The sequence below is a fragment of the Melanotaenia boesemani genome, chromosome 11 (genome assembly GCF_017639745.1).
Source record: "Melanotaenia boesemani isolate fMelBoe1 chromosome 11, fMelBoe1.pri, whole genome shotgun sequence".
NCBI lineage: Eukaryota > Metazoa > Chordata > Actinopteri > Atheriniformes > Melanotaeniidae > Melanotaenia > Melanotaenia boesemani.
The window spans coordinates 28,077,345-28,104,776 of NC_055692.1; the positions used below are offsets into that span (position 1 = coordinate 28,077,345).

Genomic DNA, 27,432 nt, shown 5'->3' on the forward strand with positions numbered 1-27,432 from the left:
ATCACCATCTACCTGTTACTCTGTTTGTTGCTCATGTCTGACAAGTTAATAAAGATTGTTCTGATGTGTGCAGAGTGGGTAATTATGCTTTAGTATCTATCTGTTAGCTGATAGATTTATTGTGGAGAGGCCATGGTGGAGTATTTTTTTTTAAAAATTGTGGATTTGCATGAATTTAAAGTCGAGGAAAGTGTTAGCATTGGCTTGAGTTTTGTTGAAGAACTGCATGACATTCTGCATCACAAAGCATATGTTTTGATTTTAGAAGAGCCCCAATCAAATTAAATCCCTGGTTGCAGATAGTTTGGGATATTTTGCCTCCTGTTATATTGTGCTGAAATAACAAAATGAAATCAAGTTTTTTTAAGGGCCATTTGAGTTTTTATAAGAAACAAATTGTAGTGTATGTTGACAAAAACTAATTAAATTTGAATTCTGTCTTATTTCTCTCCTGAGCAAATGGCAGTTTGAGTCAGTTTTCCCATCAAATCTAATATTCTGTAGTTCATATCTTCTCCAAAGTACTACTCAGTTCATAGTGATTTTCAGTGGCTAGTTGCATGATGCCAAGACGTCCTTTTGCCTCAGGCTGTCATACTGATCAAAAACTGCTCTGTTTGCTCACCAAAATTACTCAAAACTATTTCACTGCCACAGTCTTCAGTGATTAACCTCTGGTCTTTGCTAGAGGTCAGATTTATGCATGCATATTTTTGAAATTGTGAACAGAATGCAATGGCAAGAAGGACTTTTCTGGTTAGAAAGATGAGACTAAAAGTGCTTTGCATAACACATGAAGGGTCCATTAGGATGGAAATTAATAGAGCAGAAGTGAAATGGGCCAAAGTGCAGCTTCAAGTTGGTTGAAAGCTGAGTATTATTGTTTTTTTCTTGTTCCTGTTTTTTTTTTTTTTTTCTTTTTTTTTGCCCAAGTATTTTAAATTAGATTCACCACAAAGAACACAAAAAACTATCACATTTCTGTTGAATGAATCAATCTTCAATGACCGTCTGTTACTTAAAACCTGTTGTTATTGCTGTCATATTTGGACCTCAGATGTGGCTGACCTGTTAGTGGAAGAAGTGCTCAGATGACTTGAGCATTTATATTTGTACAGGCCCTTTTCAAGCATACGTGAAATTCAAGACACAAGGTTGTACATGTGCATGTGCATAAATTGCATCACAAACACGAGACCATAAGCTCTATTGCAGGTGTAATCTATCTTGAGTGTGTTTTTAATAAGTAGAATTACTCTGTCACTGTGAACATCTTAGCTGAAAGTTTCTGTTTTAACCTCTTAAATGTCAATAATTGGTTTTAAAAATTAGACACATCAAGTCAGAAATTACACCTGGCTTACTGGTGTTTATATGCTGACTCTAGAAAAGAATGTCAACATTTTTACTGGTTTATCAGAAGCTTAAATTGTGTCAAACACTTCTGTTACAGACAGAGGTTTGTTTAATCGATAAGTGTCTGTTCGTTTTATGAAAATATGGAAAGAAATAAAGATTTCTTCAAATTTTGCAGTCTACAGCTATACAAATGTTTCAAAACAGCTTACTGAATGTCATATTCACTCTCTACAATGAGACTAATGAGCTGATGCAGGGTCCTGAAGCAAACATCATGTGGTGCAAAGACGCTTTTAATGTTCAAACTGGAGTATAGAGTTGGAAAAATGTTAAATGAGAGGCTGCAGCAATTTCCACTGTAGATGAGACCGTTTGGCACTGTGTGTACTCCTTTATTGTCACTGGTTTTTAAGGAACATGAAATTAAGCAGATATTCAGGAGTATGAGCATACTTTGGTAGGAAAACATGGCTTTGAGGGTCATGTTTTTTTTACTTCTCCAGTGCTTTTAACACTATCCAGCCTGCATTGCTGAGAGGGAAACTGGAGTGGACGAGCAGCTGACTGCATGGACTATTGATCATTCCTATCCTACAATCGGTCAGATACAAATGTTTCATAAACCACACAGGGATCCAATCGTAAGATCGTTCCTGTGCGCTGATTTCGACGTTCATTTGATAAATGAGGGCCAATATGTCTATAAAATAACAACATAAACAGGTATATGTCTTGGCACTGATAAACCGGGTGAGCAGGTTGGCCTGAGTGCGGCTGGAAAAACAGTGAGGTGAGGACAGCAGAATCCAACCCAAAAAGGTTTTATTAATCAATCACAGGTTTAAACTTCTTCTGTTGTGGGGTAGTCCAGTCACCATCAGCAGCCACCTTTGCAAATGAAACCTCGTTTATCCCCTGCTGCTGATTGGGCTGTACCATTCCCCCCAACAGGTGTATCCTCAATTATAAACAGACATCTCTATTAAAATTACTTCTATAAAATCTAAAAGTATTTTCACACTAAATACATAATGCTACAATCATAAAGTAAACCCATAAACCAATATACAAATAAATTCCAAAATCTTCCTGCCACATGGTCTCTCCCAAATTATCAAAAGCTATCCAGGCCACCTGAAACCCATTTGCACGGTCACCCTGGAGAGGCCATGTGCCAGGTAAGTAAAACTCCATTAAATTACCTATGGACTTCAAATTTACACACAATGTTCTTCTTATCACTGTTAACAGTTGTCTTTGCAGGTATCTGTAAAACAAACCACATCAGTATTAAATAAACAGTTCAACCTTTGTGCAAAATTGTAATTCTTTAAGTACCAAACTGTCAATTAATGGCAAATGTATATGAAAACCAATTAGTGTGCTATACAATATATTTACATATATAGTCCCAGGCAACGTAACGAACCTCAGCTTCGTTACACTTAGGGATCTATTCACATCAAGAACCACCCCACCCATGACCCCAGAGGTCATCACATGGAAATCAACAGATCAGAGCAGACTGGGGCCCACACAAAACAATAAGGCTGCGCTGCAGGGACCCTAGCCACCCAGACAAGGATGATCACCATGGTAACAACCCTGCAGTCAGGGCAGGCCTGGCTCCCAGGCCAGGTTTCCCCATGAGGAAGACACTGGAGAAAAACAAACAAATAAATAAAAATTAGGGCTGGGCACATTAACGCGTTATTTTAGTGTTAACACATTAATTGATTAATGCCTTTAAAAATTTTTTTTTAACTCGCATTAATGCAGGTTTCTGTTTTTTTTGTTCTTTTCTTTTTATTCAAACTTCTTTCTCTCTGCCCACATGCAGAAGCTTGCAGTCCATGTCTCTTCCCCCATGTCTTCTCCTGCTGCAGCGGGTGCATCTGGGGAAACAGGAGAGAGCGGTTTTATTAAAATGAAGAGAAGTTTTCTGTCTGGGAAGTTTTCTGTTGAGAAAATAAAAAAAACCCCACATTTCTTTTTGTCCATCAAAACCCGTGTACATGGGCAAAAAATTGTGATTTCTGGATGGGAACTGCTCCTAAAAGACACTGAGAAACAGTTTTGTTTTTCTTTTTCAACTAAATAAAGTTTTCTTCTGGTGGATATAAGTTTTGAGGCCCGCCAGCAAAGTTAAGACATTTTATGACTTATATAAAAATGTGAAGCATAAATTGGGCCTTGTTTTGCCTCTGGTTTAGTCATAGTGAGATAAACTTACAGTTTTAGAATCTGTGAGATGTATGCTTTCAGTAGAGGAGTTGTTTGTCCGTGTTAATGCCGCCAGGTGGACACGGGGAACCATAATTTGTGTTTACATATTTTTTCGGACTTTGTGTACCTGGTCTTTTATTTGCTTGTTGTCTTAACTGTGTTTGGTGGTCATGGAAATGGTTTTACTGAGCTGTTAGCTGAGATTCTGAACTTTCTGTGAATACCACACATTTATAGTTACATTTACAGACCTGACGTTACACCAATAAAACCAGATGTTAACACCTTAATTCCTGTTAGTGGAGGGTGCAGGCACAAGAAGTTAAGCTAAGCAGTCAAGCTAAGAATTCAGTTAGAGAGTTTATAAACAAGAAATCTGGATAATGAACCACTAAAGGTGAATGGATGGAAGTTATTGTGCATATTGTTAATATTTAACTCTCCTCCTTAGCTTAATCTACAAACTGTGAGATTGTAATCCTGCTTTCTGTCTGTTCACCTGATGGCTGACATTCATCAGATATTATTTCTTCTGTGTTTAGAAGGAAGCAGCTTCACAGCTTTAAATTCATCTTGCTGACTTTTTACCTTTTAGTTTGTAAAATCTCTTTCTTTGTCATGAATATTGGATTATATATATATTAAGAAATATTTAAACTGCTGCTAAATCTATTTAAAGGGTCTGCAACCTTTACAATCCAAAGACACATTTTTCTCTCAGCCAGCTAAATAAAACTTCTTTAGAGACGCAAATGTTACAAGACCCTTTGAAAAAAGACAACTTATCATTTTTGATAAATATCGACTATAGGAAATTTGTTGTCATTTTTGAAGAACCACATTTTTATTTCTATTTTTAGGTTTAAAAAAACCCATAAAACTTTACTGTAGACAGGCTTTCTTCTATGGGATGTAAATATAGATAAATATATATATATATATTACTGGTACTTTTAGTTTCATTATGTTGTGGAACTTCAAGCAATTTTTCCATGAAAAAAAAAAAAGTAAAATTGCTAAAACAGGCATGTGTAGCATTTTTAACCATGTATTAAGAGCCATTTTGAAAAGTCTAGAGCCTGTGCTGACTAAGTGACTTAGATGACAGTAACATGGTAATTAACTTTGCATTCTCACTGATACTCACTGTCTTATGCACTGCAAAGAAAACTATCCTTGTGAACTGGAAAACCAAAAATAATCAGTGTTCAGCAGTTTAGGAACCTCTTACTAGACCACATCAGTATTGAGACAATATCTTCCTCCTCAAAGAATTAGTAAGCTGAATTTCACTCCCTCTGGTCCCCTGTGATTAGTTCCATCACTTAGTGTAGGTGAAGGACTGTGACCTCGTCACTTTGGGAATTAGATATTGGGGGGTAGTGCCTGACGGCTGCAGGTCCTTGGTGGTTTCCTTCGGTGGGGATCTGGGCTGCTCCTCTGTGGAGGCAGCTCTGTGTCCGGCCCTGTTGGGGGCTGTTGGGGGTCTGTGTTTGGGGTTGTCTTGCAGAGGTAGGTGTGGCTGTGGTGGGACCTGGGTCGGTGGATGCTGGGTCGGTGGACGTTGACTGTGGGCCGGGTGGCCAGACTGTTCTGGGTGAGGGTTCTGAACCCTGGTGCCTGGGGGTGGCCCCCTCTTTTGCGGTGGAAGGGTTGGTTGTTGCTGAGGGGGTTGGCTCTCCCCGGCATTCTGCCACAGGGTGGGTTGATGCATGCCCCGGTGTCTGGTTGCCGCCCTGGGACCCAGGGTATGGCCTGGGGGGGATGTAGGGATTTGAGGGAAGGGCTGAGGGGGTGTGTGTGTGTGTGTGTGTGTGTGTATGTAGGAGTGTGTGCATGCATGTGAATGTGTGTGTGTGTGCGTGTGTATGTGTGTGTTGGTGTCAAGATGAGTGTGAGTGGGCGAGGACACAGCTGTGTCACATGCACTTTTGGGAGAGGCCTGCATGGGCTTGGGTGTTGGGGGCCGTGGGTCTTGGCTTTCCTCTCAGGCCACCCGGGATGGCCGGTGCCTGGCATGGTCGCCCCGTGACTGCAGGGGGCTCTGGCCAGGGCCTTCCTCTGCCGCCCTGGGGGTTGTCTTCGTGTTGGGGTTTCTGGGCCACCCTAGTCTGTCTCTAACCTCCATAGAATTGTGGTTGCATTTGCACGATCACACTCATTTCTGCTTACCCCTCATTCCTTATCCTCTTCATGCTGACACAGTCACTTGTCCAGTGGGTTTATACACTAAGAGCTACTTTTGTTATTTTATTTCAATTTTTTATTTATTTATTTTTTTTTTTTTTATTGAGTGTGTTTCTGTTACTTTGTTGTGATACATGTTTTTTTTGGTTTTTGTTTCTGTTTTGTTTTTTATGTTTTGTTGTTGATTTGGTCATTATTTTGAAACTCTTGATGATTGTCAGTTTTGTTATTCTGTTAAAGCCGTGGGAAATTCTGTTATGCTTTTGTACAGGTGAAGCAGTTTTCATTCTTCTTTCTTCTTTCGGCTTTCCTTTTTCCTTCTTTTCGAGGTCCTCCTGCTTTTTCTGTCCCCTCTGGTCAAGTCCAACAAGATTACATAGATTCTATAATTCAAAATAAATAAATAAGGGTAAATAAATTGATAATTTAATCAGATTGTCAAGAGGAGCCTGATACCCATAAAGCTCCCCGTGGCAAAGCAAATTTGTTCGGCACAACACAGCAGCCAGATTATCATTCTGCCTGCTACCATGCTGGACAGGACAAGTAAAAAAAAAACAAACAAAACAAACAAAAAAAAACAATGAAAAGTCCAGAGAGCCATTTGTAGCTCCTGACACTGCAGACCCCTAATTTAGTGTTTGTAAACCAAAATAAAAAAATTTAAAAAAGCATTTTCTTCATATTATAGTAGGCCTTCTTTGAAAAGAAACGGACATTTTGCACAACACTTCATGTGATTTATCGTGAAAATTTTAATAATTGCCCAGCACTAATAGAAATATAAATAAAAGAGCTCATATCAACAGTGCACCTGGGTAAAATAGACCAAAAATTAAAACAGTTAAAAGGCAAATAAGTAGTAATTAAACTGAATAAATAAAAAAGTAATAACAAATCAGTTTGAAAATCAATGACTAAATACGGTAAAAATTTGACAAAAGCTAAGCTAAAAAGCTAGGTATTGAGCCTCTTTTTAAAACATCAACAGTGTCTGCAGCCCTGAGGTTTTCAGGCAAACTGTTCAACAGTCGATGGCCATAATGGTGAAACGAGGCCTTGCTATTGGTTTTAGTGCAAACTTTGGGGACAAATAAAAGATTGGCATTAGAGGACCTCAGGATCCATGAGGGCTAATAATTTTTAAGCAGGTAAGATGCACAAGAAGGCCCAAGACCATCAAGACATTTATAAATGACTAAAAGAAGCTTAAAATCAAATCAATCCTGGAGTGCACAATGAGCCAATACAGCCAATTTAAAACTGGTGTAATGTTTTCCCACCCTCTGGTCCTTGTCAGAACACATGCCGCTGAATTCTGCATTAACTGTAAACTTGAAATAATTTTTTAGGAAGACTAAAGAGCAGGGTGTTATAGTAATCTATTCTACCAGAGATGAAAGCATGCATCAACACATCTCTGTGCTGGCAAGATAGAGAAATGGGTGAACCCTGGCTATGTTAACACCCAAAAAAAAAAAAAAATCACCCAGTTTTTTTTTTTTTTTTTTTTTTTTTAAGAGTCAGCAGGTAAAATAATCTCTCTTTTGCCTTCAGGCCCAATGATTAAAACTTCAGCTTTGTCCTGGTTAAGCTGTAAGAATTTCTCTGTAATTCATAACTTTATATCTAAAATACCATTTAAAAGGATGTTCACTGGCTGTACGCAATCAAGAGACACGACTATGTAAAGCTGCTTATCATCAACATAGCTGTGAAAATTAATGCCGTACATTCTGATAACATCCCCAAGAGGCAACATGTACAAATAAAAAGTACTGGGCCTAAAATTGATCCTTGGGAAACCCCACATTTGATTTCATGGGTTCTTGATGCGCATGCAGCCTTACTTAAAAAAAATTGTCGATCAGAGTAAAACCATTTAAGAACAGTACCTAAAAGACCCACAAAACTTTTGAGTCTGCTTAATAAAATATGGTGATCTAATGTATAAAAGGTGTTGCTTAGATCCAGCAGCACCAAAACTGAGAGTTTCTGTGCCTTCAAGTTGCACCTGAAGTCATTTACTAGTCTTTACTAGGGCTGTCTCGGTATTGTGGTTTGTCCCAAAACCAGACTGATATTTTTCCCAAATATAGTTTTTGTTTGAAGTCATTTAACTGAAAAAGACAACTTATTCTATAATTTTACTTAAAAACGATAAGTTGGATACAGGTTGGTAATTATAAAAGTGTGAGTCTAAGTTACTCTTCTTCAGAAGGGGCTTCATCACTGCCGTTGTAAAGGCAGTGGGAAAAACGCCTGTCTGAAGAGAGTAGTTTACAATATTTAAAACTAACGCTCAAAGAAAACATAAATGTTTTAAAAGCAATGTGGGATTGGGATCTAAAATGTTTAGTTGGAAGAAAACTTGACTGAGCATCTTTGCATCAACCACGACAAAACTCATCAGTGTTTCATCAGGTTAAAAACAATAACTCAGACTAGTTATAATCAACATTTTTTCAAAATAGTAGTAATTTTACTTCTGAAGTGGTCTGCATAGTCCTCACATGCAGCATCTGATGGTAGCATTTATTAAACGATTAATGGTGTTAAAAACACTGGGATTGTTTTTATCTGTGATGAGATTTGAGAAGTGGAGTGTTGCCTGTTTTACTCTATTGTTGTAGATTTTGAGTTGTTCATGTAAAACTTCATAATGGATTGTAAGTATTTTTTTTTTCTCCATTTCCTCACTGCAACTGCTATGCAGCTCTTTAATTAACTAGCTTCTCCATGGTATTTTGGATTTAGTTCTTAAAGTTTTGTTTTTTGAGTGGAGCTGCTGAGTCAATGTCTGACTCCACTCTGTTGTTAAAATGGTCAACAATAAAATCACATGATGCTGGTAAAATTAGAGCAGGAGTTTGGTTTAAAATGTTTGCAGCTGCCTCAAAGTTATGTATCATTTGCTCACAGTTCTCACTGGGACCTCCTGTTGGTTTAAACAGGTAATGTTAAAAAAATACATAGTAGTGATCTGATACAGCCAAGTCAACAACAGAGGACACACCAGTGAATAGACCATATTTTATGACCCAGTTCAGAGTGCATCCTCTGTTATGTGAGTAGGCTGTGTTACATGTTGTTTAAAAGCCTTACTGTTTAAAAGGTTTAAAAACTCACTATTTAATGTGCATGGTTGATAAAAACTCTTGAATGAAACAGGAAGGAGGGTTTGTGGTCTATAAACTATAATGCATAAAACAAGCAGGTTGCAAAAAATGAATGATGCTTAAATGTTGAATAATTACATGGTTAGGTACAAACAACCCAACAGAGATAACACCTGAGAAATTAATCTTCCAGTGTACCAAACATGACCAGCTGTAACTGAATTGTGATTCTATTTTAAATAATATTTGTTTTTTGGTATTTGATTCATCATGGAAACCGGTCAAGTCTTGTTTCAACACATTCTGCAGCTAGAGGAGCGTTGCAGAGTGATTTAAATAAATATCCAGTGGGATTACATGAGGCGTGAACTAACCCCACAGTTTCCTGAAAAAGGAAGACTTTGTAAACCAGACTGCACATCAGCATGGGTAATCTGACTTTGTAAAGTCATGCACCACACTGCTCCCTGTGCTGCTGTGCCCTGGAGGATGCCCCGAAATAAGATGCCAGAGTGAAAAACAAGGGAGACTTATGAATGCCAGATTCAACCTTGCACAACTGATGCTTAGAAGCTGAAGGAGAACTGCAACCTCCGTCACTTCACATACCCTCTGTGATCTTATCGCTAATTAGGAGTTCTTTGTTTATATCAGCTCACATTTGGGATTTGCACAGTTTGAGAAGTCTGTTTCACATTTAACTGTCAGCACTTGGATCAAAGTGATTTGAATGAGGCCTCCTGTCTTAGCAAACATGCTTGCGCTTCTTCTCAGCTAAAATATGAGTTTAATTGTGTTTTGTTTTCGTGAAACCTAACAGCTGTCGATTTTTTAGATTAACAGAAGAGCCTCTCCGGAGTAAACTATTATGACTGTGGGCTTCAGCTCTGATTACAATGCTTTATACATATCATTTTGGTCATGGTCTGTTTTTCATTTAGTTCCCTTGTCTTTAATTGCCATTCCCAAAATGTTTTGAGTCCTGCTACCCTGCTGAGAATCTTTGTGCTACTGACTCCATGTTAAGAATAATTTCCCTCATTTACTGGGGTAAAACAATACAATCCCATATTCCAGAGTTTTATTGTATGCTAGATCTTGAAAGCATGAAGCATATCTGTCTTTGCTCTAATTTGATTCTGCAAATGTGATGCAGAGATCAAAGCTGATATTCATTTAAAACCTGTCTTTGAACTTTATCTCAGTTATCAGAAGAATGATTCAGCTCCTGCGAGGGGATTTGTCTTCACTGTGAGAGATGAACATCATGTTATCTTCTCTATTAGACCTATTTTGCTTCCATTTGCACCACAAAGAAGCTTATCTTTACTAATCAATACTGTACATTGTGTGTACAACAGAGGTGGAAAAAAATCCAAATGTTGCAAATGGCCCTGTCACAATTCTGTCGGCGTGATGCTGTGCTGTGAGGAGTAAAACTTGCAGTGTGAACTTATTAAAGTGCGTTTTTGCAGGAGCTGCTGGGATTCATGCCAGCATCACTCATTGTCATAGAGACCCATAGTACATAAACATGTGTCAGGTTATCCTTGTTTATGAATAGGATGAACATGCACCAGTTCACTCAATGCCATCGATGTCCCGACTCATTTACTTCACCTCCCCTTCATCCTCTTCCCGCTCCTGCTGGTTTAAACGTCTTTCATATCCTGCAGGTATAGGAGAGTGGTAGCACACAGAGTAATCTTCCTTTGATTGTACTTTGGTTTTGGTCTTACTTGGACTACAGTGTTTATACAAATCTCGGCTGAGTGACTTCTACCTTGAATAAATGGATTATGGAAGTATTCCTGTCCACTTTCCTCCTTTGACTGTGTTTTGGTGGCTTGTGATACATAAAATAAGTATTCATATTTATCTTTGTTGAAGCATACTCCACAATCTGTGAAAATTATGGCTATTTTACCACAAATCCCAAGCAAATTTTTCCATAAAAGTAGCTTAAGTAATATGTAATTTTTACTAAATGTGTCCTAACTCAGCGATGGTGCCACTGTAGTCATGCATAAACATGCAGTTCTGTTGACTAGGTTTTTATCCTAAATGTTTGAGGAGACAGATTCTTTAATGCAGACTTGGCATGATCATTTTCATCCATTTTTCTTAATTTTGGGTACCTTTAGATTACAGTTGCACCTATCATAACTGCACATGATAGTAGTAATTATCGTGTGCAGTAGTAATTATTGCTGAACAAGGGAAAGCTCTCTCCTGGGGTAAGCATCCTCCTGAAAACAAGAGGAAATTGTCCTCTGATTGATGAAGTTCTTAGAGGCTTGTTGATTGCGTGGGCCAAAGGGGGTGGTGGTGATTGGTGAACATGCACCAAATCCTGCTGCCAGTCAGGAAGTCAGGACAAAAATGTTCCACTTTAAAGCATCCTTTAAAATTATACACATTCTAGTCGGAATCACATTGAGAATAATGTAATCAATAAATATAAGATTTTATACCTGCTGTTGTTATCAAAATAATAAAAACTTGGAAGCATTTTTTATTGCTAAAATACAGTTCCCTTTACAAAGAATATGTTTTAATCAGGATGTGAAATGGCCAGGATTTGCTTGAAGTGGTCGACTTCAACTGCAAGTTCTATACAATGTTAAACATGCAACTAACAGGGTGTTTGAAGTCATGATGTTAGCTTAATTTATCAGGAGCCTGGTTACTTGTACAACAACATGACCTTGATGACTTCAGTTTGCATATGTATAAATTTGCTCAGCTTATAAACTGCATCTAATATCTAGCCTTGCAGCGTGAGTATTAATTTGTTTACTATGGTGAGTGTGTGTGCATATGTATTCATATTTGTTGCCAGGGCTGCAACACAAGTCCACTTAAAAAGAGCAGTGGTACATTTTGTCCCAGGAGGGGACAATGCTCTGACCCCAGAGGGGAGCCAAAGCAGTGCAGGGTCAATGGAGATGTACTGCCTCAGCTGCACAATCTGACAGACCTAATGCAGCTATTTGTAATGGGATTCTCTCTCTTCAGCTCTGGGCCCTGTTATCAGTGGCCAAGCATGCTCCTTGCAGCAGGGCTCAGGCCAGCTCATCAGTGTAACGTTCCCCTGATGTCGTCTGGGCGCTGAACAAATGATCACATTAGGCTGAGTGGACTGCGGCTCGGTCATTAAGGCTGTTCGTTATGATACCAAATCGATTTTACATTTCACTTTGTAAGACATCCAGGCATAAATAACAAATAGTACACTCAGGTAAGGAAAGAAGAAAACCATGTAAGCATCATAATCATCTATTTGTTTTTGGTAAGCACAGTTTTCTTACATCAATACTCTATGTTGTAATCTTTAAGAACATTGCAAGTTCAAGGCACAGGTAGAATTTTGGCATAAAAAAAGGCTTATTCTAAAAATAACCATTATTAAGAGTGGATGAAATGCAGGTGTGCTCACTGATTGTTTAGTTGCATCAGTTAGGTCAATGATTCATTCATCAGTGAAATCAAACTAAAAGAAAGAAGATATCCACAGAGGATAGACAGGAACAGAAATAAACTGAACAAAGACAGGCATTCCCCTTTAGCAGGTCTCAGTCATCCTAAAAGTGGTCAAAGATGCATTGCTGTTCGTTAAGAAGTCTTTAGCTAACTCATTGAGCTGCTAGTGAGGGTGACTATAAAGCAGCCGTTGTTGACCTGCAGCAACATGTAGTTTAGAATCTACATTTCAAGATTTTTGTAGCCCAGGGCATGACGTGACGACTGTGTTACATGCAAGCAACTGGATATCAACTCACTGGCCATTTTGAACGTGCATCATGGCTGATTAAGAAAAAAAGCCTCTTCTAGCTGTTTCTCAACTTGTCCTTCACTCCTGTGAAAATGTCTGGCTGTTTAGCTGCAAAATGCTCTGTTACATTCACCAGCTTATTTTTTTTTGCCTTTCTCCACTTGCTGCTGGGCAGGTAGTGTGGCTAGAATGCTTATGAGAGATTTTTCACTGATCTTGGCTGGAAGTTACTAAACAAAACAAGAACAGGAGAGTTAGCTGACAATCTTTTTAAAGCAACTTCAGCCCTAGCAAAGTCAAAAAAGTCATGCTTAGACCTTTAAACTTTTTTGTGTATGTTTTATATGCATGTAAATTACAAGTTTGATCACAATAATTTTATATTGATTCAGTTGATAACAATTTGATGTTTGGTGATTTCAAAAATTATGCCATGATACAATTTCAATTTAATTTTCTAATTTAATTTCCAAAAAAAATAAATAAATAAAGTTCCAGATTGAAAAATTAATGACTGTTTTTCTCTACAGGACTTTGTTTGTTGAGCACATATTAATGAAGCAAAAAACAAACAAACAAAAGAAAAAAAACTTTTATATAATTTGTGAAGCTTTTAAATTGTGATTCTCTCCACACTGCCAGTCTTCAGGAGAAATTTGTAATATTCACACAGATTATATGGTTGTTTTTTTCTGTGGGGTTCTCGTCCATTTTCGCAAGGCATTGTGAGATATAAATTGCAGCCCCCAAACCACCCTCCTCCCATCCCATAGCAGGCTAAAAACTCAGTTTAATCACCCAGGTAGTGATAAGAGATCCTTCTAGGCTTTCCACAGATTAAGAGGACATTATCTAGAAATGAAGGATGAAAATGCAATCTTAAATACTCTCCAGAGAGTCTCACTCTTTTATTTAGGTAATTTTCTTCCTACTTATATTTATCCATGTAGAGGTTTGCTGATTCTTCTTCTTTTTTTTTCTTCTTTTTCCCCCTCAGCACCCTGATTCATATTCATACCTGTATGGCGTTACACCGGCAGAGGTGCACTTGTGCTTTTGAGGTTGCTCAAAGGAGTTGTTGAGACAGGAGAGTGCTGCATGAACAAACAACACTGTGGGCCCTCATCTCCCAACCTAGAACTCCTGGTATTATGCTACAGATAGCATACAGTATAATGTTTTTGATCTGCCCTGACAAATTTCCAGAAATAAATTCTCCTTTTTTTCTTTCTTTTTTTTTTTGCACATTTTGCCATCTAATCTTATATTGGATGACAACTGTTAAATTTAGGATGAATTTCTGTCATGTACGGCTGCTGAAGCTTTTTGACGGAGCACTTCCTGTCATTCCTATCAATGTCAGCGGATGTTGGCGGCTGGAATTAAATCTGCCTCTCCTTCTTCCTCTTATTGGCTTCTCCTTGCCACTGGATTCTCTCCTCTCTTTAATGAGCCGTTGTTTGTCAGCGCTGATGTGAGTTTGTCACATGACGATATTCACACAGCAACAGCAGGACAGTTTTCTGTCTTTCCAGATAAAGCTGCAAACGTCACCCAGAGAGCAAAACAAAGGATGGATGCAAATCTTTAAATAGGACTTTTTTCTTTTTCTTTTTTCTTTTTTATTGGATTTACCACTCTGACTCTGGTAAACACTGTCAACAATAGCCTTTTTGTAGATAAAATGGCTGGTAATAACTCTTCAGCAGAAAATAATGGTTTATTTTCCAGAATAGTTAATGGTTCATTTTGGTAAACAAGGATTTAATTGTCTCTCTGGTGATGCCTATGTACAAAGCCCTGACATCTGACTTTAAATTGCAGCTATAAAACTCTGGGAAGCATTGCACTGCATTTAAGTGCCAAGCTGGCACAGACTGTTGGACCTGCTCAATTAAAATCTGCACTGAATAGAGGTGAGGCAAAGCAGGACTCACAAGAGAAATCAGATGATTGATATAATATTGGTTTGAGCATTATTGTCTGAGCTGAATGCCGAGAAAAGCAGACATAAAATACTTGGAAATGTAAAACAAAAACAATAAAACGCTGCATTTGCTTGTAACCCACAACATTAGGATGAGACTTTCTTGTTAGGCGATGGCTCAGAGACACATGTTCCCCTTTCATCAGTCTTTCTCTCAGACTGGGCTTCCTGCTTCCCTACAATGCTCCTGTCAGCACATCATAAATGGATTCCAGTGTTTTTTTTAAATTCATTTTTCCTCCTCCATAGTCCTCTACTTAACCTGAATGCTGACTAATTGATTGAAAATACTGTAAATTAAGCAGTTTTGCAACTCTGTACACAATTGTGCTTATGTTTTGTTTTGTTTTTTTAACATTACTGATCACTTAAAAGATTTCAGTGTTCCATTTAGGTTAGCATGACCCAGTGTTGCTTCTGCTTTCAGAACCGTTTCAGCTCTGCTTTGGAAAAGGTTTGTTGTTAGCAATTCAATCAAAGAGTAAATTACCTACACTGTATCTTTGGTTTCATGTTCAACAGAGATTCTTAAAAAATGTTGTTGTTTGAGCAGAACTGTCTCCAACTTTCCAGTCTCTGTGATTTTTCCTGGCAGGACATATCATTCATTAGCAGAATGTTTAATGAAGCCTTCAGCCTTTTGATGACCACTTAGATTTTTTGGAGAGGGCAGGATGACATTCATAAGACTAAACTATCAATGACTAGCTCCAACTTCAGCCAGCTAGAGTAACATAAGACAGGCACACTAATAACAGAATTAAATATTTAACATTTAATACATATATGAAAAAGAAATCATCTGTGTCTCAGGTTTGTTAGCAGTATTTATTGGTTATAAAAAGATGTGGTAATTGTGTCTCTAGCTAAATATAATGTGAATTTAAATTTGAATTAGAATAAATGAATGGAATAATTAAATCTGACATACAAGTCTACAAATCTTATGTTTGAGTTTTTTTTTTTTTTTTTGCAGGAATTAAAGTTAGTTGCAGATTTGTGTTGTCAACATTAGTGCAGTTTAATAGAGAAAATGTCACTTCTGGAATAGATTGGTGTGCACTTGTACTTTTGCACGACCAGTTTCTCCTCAGCTGAGTTGTGTTTTTCTCTCCAGTTCAGGACCTCCTGATGGATACATGTTTGTCTTCTAAAAGCAGGAAGTTTATTTTGTTTTACTTCTGAATGCCACCATTGCTGTTTAGAGCTCTGAAAAATTATTTACTTGATCTTGGAAGTTGTGATTGTTTGACTTCATCAGATGTGAATGCTTCTTTTTATTTATTAATTTTCCCCCTCTGGTAATTGAAGTCAATCACAACGTCTGTCTCTTTGCAGGGAAATGTCATTGTCATTTTAGAGGCACCTGCGGTGACCTTCACACCCAACCCGGATGCACTCACAAACACATCGTGTGCAGTCTCAAGCTTCACTTCACATGAATGGCTGTGTTGTGGTGGTGTTTTTCATCATTTAGCTGCAATTAGACTTAGGATTGTCAACAATTAATCAGCTGTACTCCCTTGGCGCCTTTATCCACTTGCTACTGCTAAGCAGTATGTCCTTCTTAATTACGCAGTAATCGGCATAAACAAAGTGTTTATTTTTGTGTAATGAACTGTGGCTTGTTGCAAAGAAAATGAAAAAGAGAGGCAATATGAGAGGTATCATGGTCACATTTAATGCCTGGTTTGTAGGAGGAGTTTAGCATTTTATTGGAACAAATTAGTGTAAATGGTGTATGAATTTTCAGTTTTCTGTCGAACACTATAACATTAAAATGAATTTAGTAGCCTTTGGGTTTATGATTTATGGTTTGAAGCTTGTTCAGTTTGAAGAAATTATCAGATGTTGAAGTATTTTCAAGTTATATTATAATTTATTTTGCCAGTATCAGTGTTGGCATGCTGAAGACTGCAGATCATTATCCCTTTAAAGCCTGACGCAAGGAACGTTCGGGTGAAAAGTCTATTTTTTTTTCAAATCTAAAGTCTTTTAACAAAGTGTAAAAAAAATAAATAAATAAATAAAAAAAATCCTTTTTAATTTATTTACCATATATTGTGTTAATAATGTCAAAAATAATTGTAGTGCATTTTTATATTATAAAGAGAAGTATCAGATTGTGTACAACAGGTTTGGAGCTATGTTTTTACCATAAAGTGATGCAAAACGTCTTAGAAACTTTATATATCAAATATGATACGTCTGGCATAATAGGGTTATGTATTTTTTTCCTGTGGGGTTATTATTGCCTATACATTTAAGTGGCTTTGCCACTTCTGCTGACTGAAGTAGCTCATAATATCCAAAAACAATGTTTGACTTCTCTGGTGCTTTGACACATTCCAGCATACACACATCTTCTCATTTTCTGTTATCCCAGACAATCCCTTTAGCTGTCTTTGGGGATACCCACAAGTGATGAATGTTTCACCAAGCGACAGATGCATGTTAGAGACTCCCTGTCATGCACAAATCCTTACGTGGATCCTTGAGTTGAAAACAGCATCAAATGAAAAACTTCTTCCTGGCCTCGGCTGTTGTTCAGTCAGAAACACTGATCCTCCACATAGCTTGTATGATGCTCAAGGTAATAGGGTTGAATTCACAACCACCCATCCATGAGGTGTGTCTGCATACACACACATATACACACCTAAAAGTTATAATCTTTATAACGTTATTTAATCAGCTGTCACATTAGTGCATCTTTCAGTTTTACAGTTTAGGGTCTAAATGTTCCCGACTGTTCAATAAAATCCATCAAAATTTGTTTTTGTCTTGTTGAATGCCTTCATATTAACTTTCCACAGAGAAATGTTGTGTTCTTGAAAATTGTGTCAAATTTCCTGACTTTCCAGATAGTAAATAGCAGAGAAATTAGCTGGAGAAACTCCAGGTGGCAAATTCATCTCAGTGTCGTTATAAAGTCTCATGTGCATACAATTCTCTTATTAATCTCAGCTGTCCAAACCCATCATCAGCTCACACAAAGAGAGCATCAAGACTTCCATAGAACCAGTTCCTCAGAAAAGTCCAAGAGGAACAGCTCTATAAAACCTGAAATGCTACATGAGCCACGTATCATGTTGTGAAAATCCCTTTACACTCGTCTTCTTAAAGTCAAAGTTAAAAGTTCTGCCAACAAAGCTCATATAATAGCTCCAGAATAAAAAATAATCTCAATCGAATTTTCTGATAATTTAATTTTCTGAGGTAGAATTTCTGATAATGGCCAACATCAAATCATTAATCATGATATAATATTGTATTATGATCAAACTGCTTCCAAAACACACAAGTAAAATGTAAAGGTCTAAACATGACTGTCTTTTCTCACTGCTGCCGTCAGACTTTACAGTGAACACATGTAAACTGTGTTTATATACATGTTTATGTACATATATTTATATACTGTACATATTATTTATTGTGTGTGTGTGTGTGATACGGGTTTTTCTTATTCTCAGTCTTTACTTTCTTAGGGCTGATGTTGCTTTTAAGAGTTTTTCCAGCCAGCTCTCCTGATTCTGTTTAGACAAAGATGGCAAATAAAGGAAAAATCTCAATTTAGCATTCTAGCCACGCTACCTGCCCAGCAGCAAGTGGCAGATAGACAAAAATAAATAATAAGCTGGTGAATGTAGCAGAACATTTTGCAGCTAAACAGCCAGATATTTCTCACAGGAGTGAAGGAAAAGCTGAGAAAGAGTTGAAAGAGAGTAAAGAGAAGAGAAACAAAACTCTTTTTCCCCTTCAGCTTTAGAAAACATGCCAATGTTTAAAGCTTGTTCTACTGTCCCTATTTTCAGAAAATTATTTATACACCTTCAATATTGATAGGCAATCTGAGCATTCACATCAGGCAACCATCAGGTGTAGGGTGTAAAAATCGAAGTTACTTCTACATCTGATAGATATATTGTTGCAGATTTTTAATTGCACTTTAAAGTCACCCATCAGGAGCAGCTGCATGAGTTAGCTAAAGATGCCAGAGGCCTCAACATGCAGCAACACTTATTCATAGAGTAAATATGCTTGATTCCACTGATGTATGAATCATCAGCCTAACTGATGACACGATTCAATCAGTGGACACACCTACATCTCATCTGTTAATGATGATGATCATTTTTAAAATAGTCCTTTTTTAATGCCATAAATCTACCTTTGCCTTGTACCAGAACGTTCCGTAAGAATACCATGTACGGTACTGTTGCAAGAAAACTGTGCTACCCACATAGAAATTTGTAAGAATGACACATTTTTTTTAGTTTCCTTACCTGAGTGCACCATTTGGTGGTATTCATGGCTGGACGTCTTATATAGCGAAATGTAAAATCAATTTGGTATCATAACAAACAGCCTTATTGACTGAGCATTAATCCTGCACATGGCCCATGTAGTTACGCATTGTACTTCTTAGTTCCAGTACATCAAAAAATAATATCTATATAATTCTCTTTAGAAAAAATGAATAACTTCTGTCTTGTGTGCTGACAGTGTGTTGAGCAGCAAAGTGGGACAGCTCAGGTGGTAACAGATTTCTCACTGCACCCGAGGTCTTGTTAACCCCTCTACACCAAGCAGGTCATCAGCAGCAGACAAGATGCAGAGAGGCAGAAAGTTATTACTTTTTCATTTTTGATACAACCTACAGTGGGGATGGGCTGAAATATTTTACTCGGTACTGGACAAAAATGATCCAGCAAACATAGATTCCAGCTCACAGTTAGGAAGCCGATTAGCAAAAACATCCTGCTGAAAACTCATTCAATTCTATATTTTACCTTCTTTTACATTTTATTTTACAAACAGAATTACATGGATATTTGATGTTGACGTTTTCAGTTTAAGACATTGATAAACTAATGTGCTGTTGGGAGTCCTGGAGTAGACATTAACCATATTTTTAAGCCAGATTTCTTTGCACATTTTAGGTAATTCCATTGTGACTGTCTTAATTAAGCCCTGAGTACACTGTAGTTTAATATTAATCTGAGAAAATACTACTTTCTGTCTTCTGCTTTGCTTGTTCTTTAAAAAACTCCTGGGTTGAAAAGTGTCAGCATGTTATTTCCAATAGAATCTGGTCTCAACTGCGGTCACAAGGTCAACCAATATAGTGTAGAACTCAAACACTGGTGCATGAAACTGGATGATCCCTCATTTTAACTTTGATATCTAAGTTATTATCGGGTGATAGACCAAGGTGACAGCTTATGGATTCTATTAGTGCTCAGTGCCTGCCTGTAATGAATCTATAACAAATTCAACTTTGAAAGTAACCTCCTCAAAAGTCTAAGAAAGCCTAATGGTGTGCTCAGTGAAAGATACAAACAAGCCAATCAATGTCTTCCCCTTCCCACTATGTGCCCTTCAAACTTCTCGTTGAGCTTATTTAGCTCTTTCTGTCATTGTAATTCTTCGAACACTTCTTGATCATTATCACTTCAAGAAACACAGTTTCTTTTTCTGATGAAAAAGGAAAAAAAAGATATTCTCTCTATGTCAATTGCTCTTCATTTTAACACAATGCAGGTTTGTCCTTTTACAACCATGGCCATGCCATCTTGGAACACTTGATTAGTAGTGCAGCACAAAATGTCTCAGCATCACTTTTTAATCATACAGTTATCTCAAAACACAGAGCTGACAGGGGGTTCTGTCTTGGTACATAGTGTTCCAAACCTTCTGCACATAATTTGCAGGTTTTCATATGTGTGCATGGAAATAGAGAGAATGGCTGACATAGACTGTGAGTCATAAACACTGAGGCAAAGCAATCATCCATCCACTGGTTCTAGCTGCTGAGAAGTGTCTACTCAAAGTTTGTAGATGCGTGTACACAGTTGAGCTTCAGGCTAATACACATACGATGTGCAGAATGATGCATTCATCCACTGTATGGAAAACACAATGATGCATCCCGACGGCATTCTGAGGTTTGTTGCTCACATTATTGTCCAGTGCAAAAGTTCAGAAATCATCTTGAATATATCCAGCAGGAAGCTACAGTTTAGAATAGTTACAGCAACCAGCTAAGAAAATGTGAAACTAGCTTAGTATTTTTGTGGTGCTCCATGAATGTCAGTGTCAGTGTCACCAGTTAATGTGTGAATGTAATTTGTGTTTTTCTGTTTCTGTGTGGAGAGTTACAGACTATTCTAGGCCAGCTTTTTAGTGTTAGCTTCTGCTCAAAGCAAAAAATATGATTGATATGGATCAATGTGAAATTACCCTCAATGTCTTACTCCATATGTCATCTTGTCTACCTCCCCCATCTCACTAGATGTTCAAAACTGTTGACTTGGCTGCAAAACCTTATAAGAAGTAGGAAGGGATGTTTTCTCAAGCATATTAGATGCACATCCGGCACAATATTTCCATCATCCCGTCAATTTTATACTCCCCTATATCTCATGAATTGATATGGGAGTTAAAAACACATGAGCAGAGTTAGAATTAAGATACATGATTAAAAATGTGCAATTTAGAAAAGAATAATATACATAATAATAATAATAATAATAATATATATGTATATAATATATAATATACAATATATATATAACAATAATATACATGTTTACATACTTAACTATTCATAAACCACAATACATGTCACAGGGCCAATTAAAATAGCAGCCTGGAAATATGTTGATATTTTACAACCATATATACCATGACAGTAGCTACTTCTTTTTGATCATGAGATCAGACATATGAGTCCAATGTCATGTTTCCTGGTGAGACTGGACTGCACCCTCCAACATGAAGTTTTTTCTTTGCATTTGCATGCAAAAATTGAAAAATGACAATTTGTGACAAATAATTACTCAGATAAATAATAACCCACATGGACAGTAGTTTTAAATAATGAATACCTCCATGTGTATAAACAATTAACTGCATTGCACCCATGAATAACATAACATATATAACAGCAGTTCTTTATGAATGCAAAGATGCACTGACAGCAAAGGAGAGGCCTTGATCTATGTGGCATTCCCCAGACAGCCAGCCCTTCTCTGAGCCGGTCCATCAACTTGCTGGCAAAGCCTCACTCTACATTCATTATTAATCACAGAGTTACACTGGGGTCCTCTTCTGACGATGTGGGTTGAAGAGGGACAAGGCCTGATAAAATATGCAATTGTCTGCATGACACACAGCAAGTAGCAGGTAGGATATCAGATGCTGATTTAAAGCAAAAATATTCCAGGAGAGTTTTGCCTTAATGTTAGATGATGATGGAAGTATCAGTGACAGCTGTCAACATGTTCAGCACAGTCAAGACAAATAAAACTGATTGGGAGTGTGAGCTCATATCTGTTAGAGGCAAGATAGTGGCTTTTTAAGGTTTTCGTTTACCCATAAGATTGCTTTGTTGAAGACTGCAACATTGTCTTGTTATCCACAGTCCTCATAGCTGCCAGTGCAGATCTGTGTGCACCATTTAGACCTCCAATACTAAAACAAGCTGTCAGTACTGGGTCAAAATCAGCCATTTACAAACCCCTTTTGAGCCACAGGAACCCTCAGCTGCCTCCCAAATAATCACAACATCTTGCCATTAACCTTCGGTCAGCTCCACAAGATCAGGTGGGAGGTTAAGCAGTATTAGCTAAGGGCGGCCGGCGCATCATTTATTCATTTATCATCACTGACCATCAATCTTCTCACTCCTAAATCACCTTGTTGTGATGCTGACCCACCACTTAAAAAAACATTACTTCACTTTAACCAGAAATTAAATCCGTATTCATCTGGGTAAAACTATGAGCTGTGACTTTGTATCTTTTTAATCTTCATTCAGGAGCAATGTGGGGCCTCCTCCAGAATTCAGAGAGACAGATAATGAAAGCAGCCTGGCTTAGCTTCACCTTTGATGTTTGTATCAGAAATCCAAGGTTCTCACAGCCTATCTGTCCTAGAATTGAACACACCCAGGAATCCCTAGAGAAAGGGAGATATCCTAATCCCACATATAGCTAAGACATACGGAAGAAAACTTGACTTTATGTTTTTTTTCCTAAATCGCTTCGGGTCTTATGATCATAGATAATGAAACATTTCAAGCTTCCACACTGTAAGATGTATATTTTGCCAGGAACTGGAGTGGCTTCTGTAGATATTTAACATGTATAAGGCAGTAGCTTATATTTTGAATTTCAGGCATAATCTCATGCAGTAAAACTCATGAAACTTGAAGGTGGACTTTTTGTTGCTCCATGTTTTTCCATACAATGTTAGCATGGAAAAAACTGATAAAAAATCTTAGAAATTTACTTTTAAGTAAATTATTAAAGACATTTTGTGTTTAATTGCACTTTTTTTTCTTCTTTAAAGAAACTATATTGTTTCAAAGAAAAAATCTGAACCTAATTTTTATCTATGCATACCATCTAAAATGTGAGACAAACTGCTAATGAGCTTGGAATTTTATTGTAAAATTAATATTCCACAAAATTAAAGTGTTTCTTGAATATGATATATTTTTGAACAGGCATTACATCTCATTGAAACTAAAGTATGAATGTTTTTTTTCTGCAAGGGTGTGAATGGGAGAGTTTGATGTCGTGATTGACATTATTCAAGGGGGCAGTCAGTCCACCAGTTCAGCTAACAGGCTTTAGTTTCCTCCGCCATCAAAGCGAGCAGAGGCTTTGGACAGGTTGGTGTTCATTGCAGAATGACTCACCCTATGAGCATGAGGCATCAAAAACAATTTCCACTTCAGCATCTGACAGTGGCCTTTATCTTTCTTTGTGCTTGTGATGTTTATATTTCTCAAATATTACAATGCAACCACTACCGTCAGGTTTTGTTTAAAGTATTGAGTAAGTCTTATCTCATTAGCAGGAATCAGATATTGGCTAGACAGTTTTCTGCCTCTCATATTTAGTTATAATTTGATCATTAGTCATGCTCTTTATGTGAGGTTCCTTATGTGGAACTACTCATCTTACTATAGCACTGCCAGTGGCCATTTTTATTACTTGTTATGATGTAATTTCACAGTTATAGTTGCTATCATGGGTATTCTTTTGGGATATTGGTTCTTGGAGTGAAACTGTTACAGCAAAGACATTTCTGTCTGAAAAGGAATCAGAACTAAACACACTGTAGTCAGACCTAATTAAAGGGTCAGTGTAAAACATTTGAAGGAATCTAAAAGAAGAAATGTATCATGATATTAATAACTATGTTATATGGGTGTTCTATTATTTGCAGTATGACACTACTAGATGTCACCAAAACCTGCTCACTAGTCCGTTAAGGCTGATATATACTGTAGCTCTACATTAGAATTGGGATTCACTAGAATAGTTTACATTCATGTTAAAAAAGAAAACAACAACAACAACAACAACAACAACAACAATAATAATAATAATAATAATAATTTATTTGAATAGCCCTTTCCAACAACCCTCAGATAAGCAAAGTGCTTTACAAGACATAAAACATCTTCAAAGCTCACCACACAAAAGCAGTTACACTAAAAATAGAGAAATATAAATGAATAATAAAATGAAAATAATAAAGAGTAAACAGTGAACAGAATGGCAGAATAAAATAAGAACTGCATGTCATCTTCTATCTGAACAATTAGTTCAGCCTTTTTAGAGCCCTGATTCTACCTAACTAGTTAATAGTGGAGTTGAGATAATTTGATTCTGGTCATTTTTGATCACAGATTATTTCCTTGTTTTGATTTCAAAATGGTTTTTTAAAAAAATGTCCAGTATTTAGAAAAATATCTTTATTTTGAACATTCAAACTCAGAAAATGCCTCAAAGAAATAGGCTATTTTTGTAAGTCTTTTTGTTAATGCACAGCATAGTTATGCTGGATCCTATGTACACAGGTCCTGACAGAGAAATGTCCTTTATTCACAACAGCAGTCTATTTAGATAGATGACTCTTCCTTTCAACCCAGATACCTTTGTTCTAAAACCTGTCAGGGATGGGTAGGGATGGGTATTTTAAGTGATTTTTGAAGTCAACTAATAAGGCAAATTAAAATTAATTACTTGATTAGTTGTGATGTCATCAATAATGCATATCTTCCACCCACATGAGTGTCTTTCAGTATGTACTAAGTGAATAATCCATTAGTTGTGCACATCCTAAGCCTATAGGTATACTCATTTATGCTTTTTCTTTTGGTGCCTGATCCTGGTCATTTTTTATTTCTTTTGGAGTTAAGTTTTGATTCTCAATCCTAATCACTTGTCACATGTTAGTGAATGACACGGTGAAGCCATTAAATAAAGGAAAAGTTTTCAAAAGCTAGAAATATAAATAGAAGAGAAGAAACCATGAAAACATGACATTGTTTAAGATCTTTGCTGCATTTGATTGAGGTCCAATCAAAAGTTTAATTGGTCCAAATGAGACATAAATGATCAAACTTCATTCTGGGTGGAAGCGTGGTGAATTTGTCAGGCTTTGAATCAGGTTTCAAATGGATTTATAAGATTTAGTTGCAGACTTTTGTTAATATCTTTTACTGGTCTAATTTCTATAATATTCATTCACAGTCATGAAGTCATGATCATCAACACTGAATTATTTTTAAAGATTATGATCCTTAATCCTTGATTTTTTTTTCCTTTTTTTACTGACAAGAAGAGAAATGTATTATTAAATTATGTTTTATTTATACTTGATTTTTATATTATTATATTGTTTTATTATAATTATGTTAATGTTGTTGCTAACTGACTGAATTATATTCTTGGACATGTAAGTTGTAAGAATGGTAGTATTTTTAATAGCTGCAGATACATATGCACAGAATTAAAAATAGAAATTAAAATTTAAAATAACATTTCCACCAAGATTCATACCATGAATATTTACAGTGATCTAAAATTAAATAAATGGTGGAAGTTTTAGCAAGACCAAGAATGTTTGATAGTGTTTTATGATTGACAGAGGAGCACTCTGGCTTTCATTATCATGTGTTATACAGTATATGGCTGTACACTACATAAAAGCCTTATAATAATGACAAACTGTCAGTAGACTGGCTGAAAATGTATTTTCCAATTTGATTCTTTCAATCCACAGATTTCCCCTGGTGGACTAAACAAACAACGTGACCCCAACAGAGCAACACCTGTCCTTAGTCTACTTGTTGTCTGACAGCACTCACGTCAAAGGTACATTTCGCTTCTCTCTCTGTACTTCCTGCCTGTTTTAATCACTTTGTTCAGTTCGTCACTGCAGTAACTACTTTTCTTTAGTCTTTTTTTTTTTTCTTACCAATCCACAAATTTTTCTGTGATCTCTCTTAGAGCTTCACCGAATCACTGAATTACTTTGTATGACTTTTTTTTAAAATACATTCAAAAGCATTTTTCCTGGACAAAATGTGCCCTAATGTCAATAATTTACACAGATGAATCCCCTAAAGTAAAATGGATTTCAGTGTGTTTTAGAGCAGAACAGAGGGAGACTTTTGTTCTGGTCCAATATTTCTAATGACAGACTCAAATGTGTAATTAGTCGTTTGAAGTCTGTTACCTGTAGTCAGATACAACCAGACATTTAATTGCAATTTAGATGTCTCACATGCTGCCAAAGACTTTCCTTAAGAAGTAGGACAGAGTTCATGAAAGCTAATTTAATAACTGACTGATGCTCGTGTCTCTTGTTTTTGGCTTTTGATGTGTTCACAAGAATATCTTTGTGGCTTTAATAATTTTACAATTTCTCACAACCAAAAACCAGCTGTTATTCAGAATTGCTTGTTTTTAATTCTGAATTTTAACCTGCTTAGCGTTCATTTAATAATCTACTGAAATATTTTATTTTAACCCTTTAGGCACTGGAGTTTCAATGTGTAGTAATAAAAAAAAAAGATGAATATGAACCAGAGTTTTTGATTGCAGTAAAATTACTCATCTAATTTTGTAATGTGGCAGCTGTATCACTCTCTTTCTCATTTTTTAAGTATACCCAGCCATCATCATCGATGTTTACAGCTCTTTTTGGATCTATTCTGCTCCCACAGATTTTTCAGTGCTTTCAGAGCAATTTTGCAACTTTTCCATTTAGAGGGTTAATTTGTTGTAACACCTGAAATTATGTAAAACCACAGAATGCAGCATTAAAATTTAATTGGAAAAAAGGGCATGTTAAACTCCTGTGTAGAGGCATATTTCTTTTATGACAAAATGTACTTGTACCATTACGTTTCATTTAACTTTCTTTTGTCTTTTTTTTTTTTCCTGGACTAACAGAAACATGCATTTGCATGTGAAAGTGCAACATTTTGTGTATAAAGTGTATTCCATCCTAAAATACCCCACACTTTGAAGTGGTTCAAAAACAAAGGATAAAACAGAATTTGGATAACAAACAGCAGCTAAATTTCTTTTCCCTTTAGCTGTGAAAATAATCAGCTATGGACTCCACAAACCTCTTTAAACTATGCTTATCCTGGTTTCATTTACCAATACACTTCTGTGCATTAGCACCTACTTGCTGCTCAAAGCCAAACAACTCTTAATTAGGAAGGAGACTCAGCCCTGGTGACAATGCAGTTAGTTTTTCCCTGATTTTCTGTTGCATCTTTTTAAAATAGTTTATAGCTATGTCTGTAATTGTCATTAAGGATAATAGGTATTTGCTGAAATAGATAATAATAACCATTCTTTACATACTAGCTTACAAACTGCTTTATTTATTTTTTATGATTAGCCTTTTGTGACACTTGCTGAAAAAATTGTGGGATAAAAACATTATTAATTCAGCTTGTT

At 36.7% G+C, this 27,432-nt stretch overlaps 1 protein-coding gene across 13 annotated transcripts in view; it reads left to right on the forward strand.

Moving 5' to 3' along the window:
• The window catches only part of arvcfb (ARVCF delta catenin family member b), a 216,161-nt gene that overhangs the window by 66,147 nt on the left and 122,582 nt on the right, over positions 1–27,432 (forward strand). For all 13 annotated transcript variants that reach the window (XM_041998645.1, XM_041998654.1, XM_041998646.1 and 10 more), the window contains exon 3: positions 25,739–25,830. The gene's annotated coding sequence lies outside the window, so the exon portion shown is untranslated. The remainder of the gene's footprint in view (positions 1–25,738; positions 25,831–27,432) is intronic.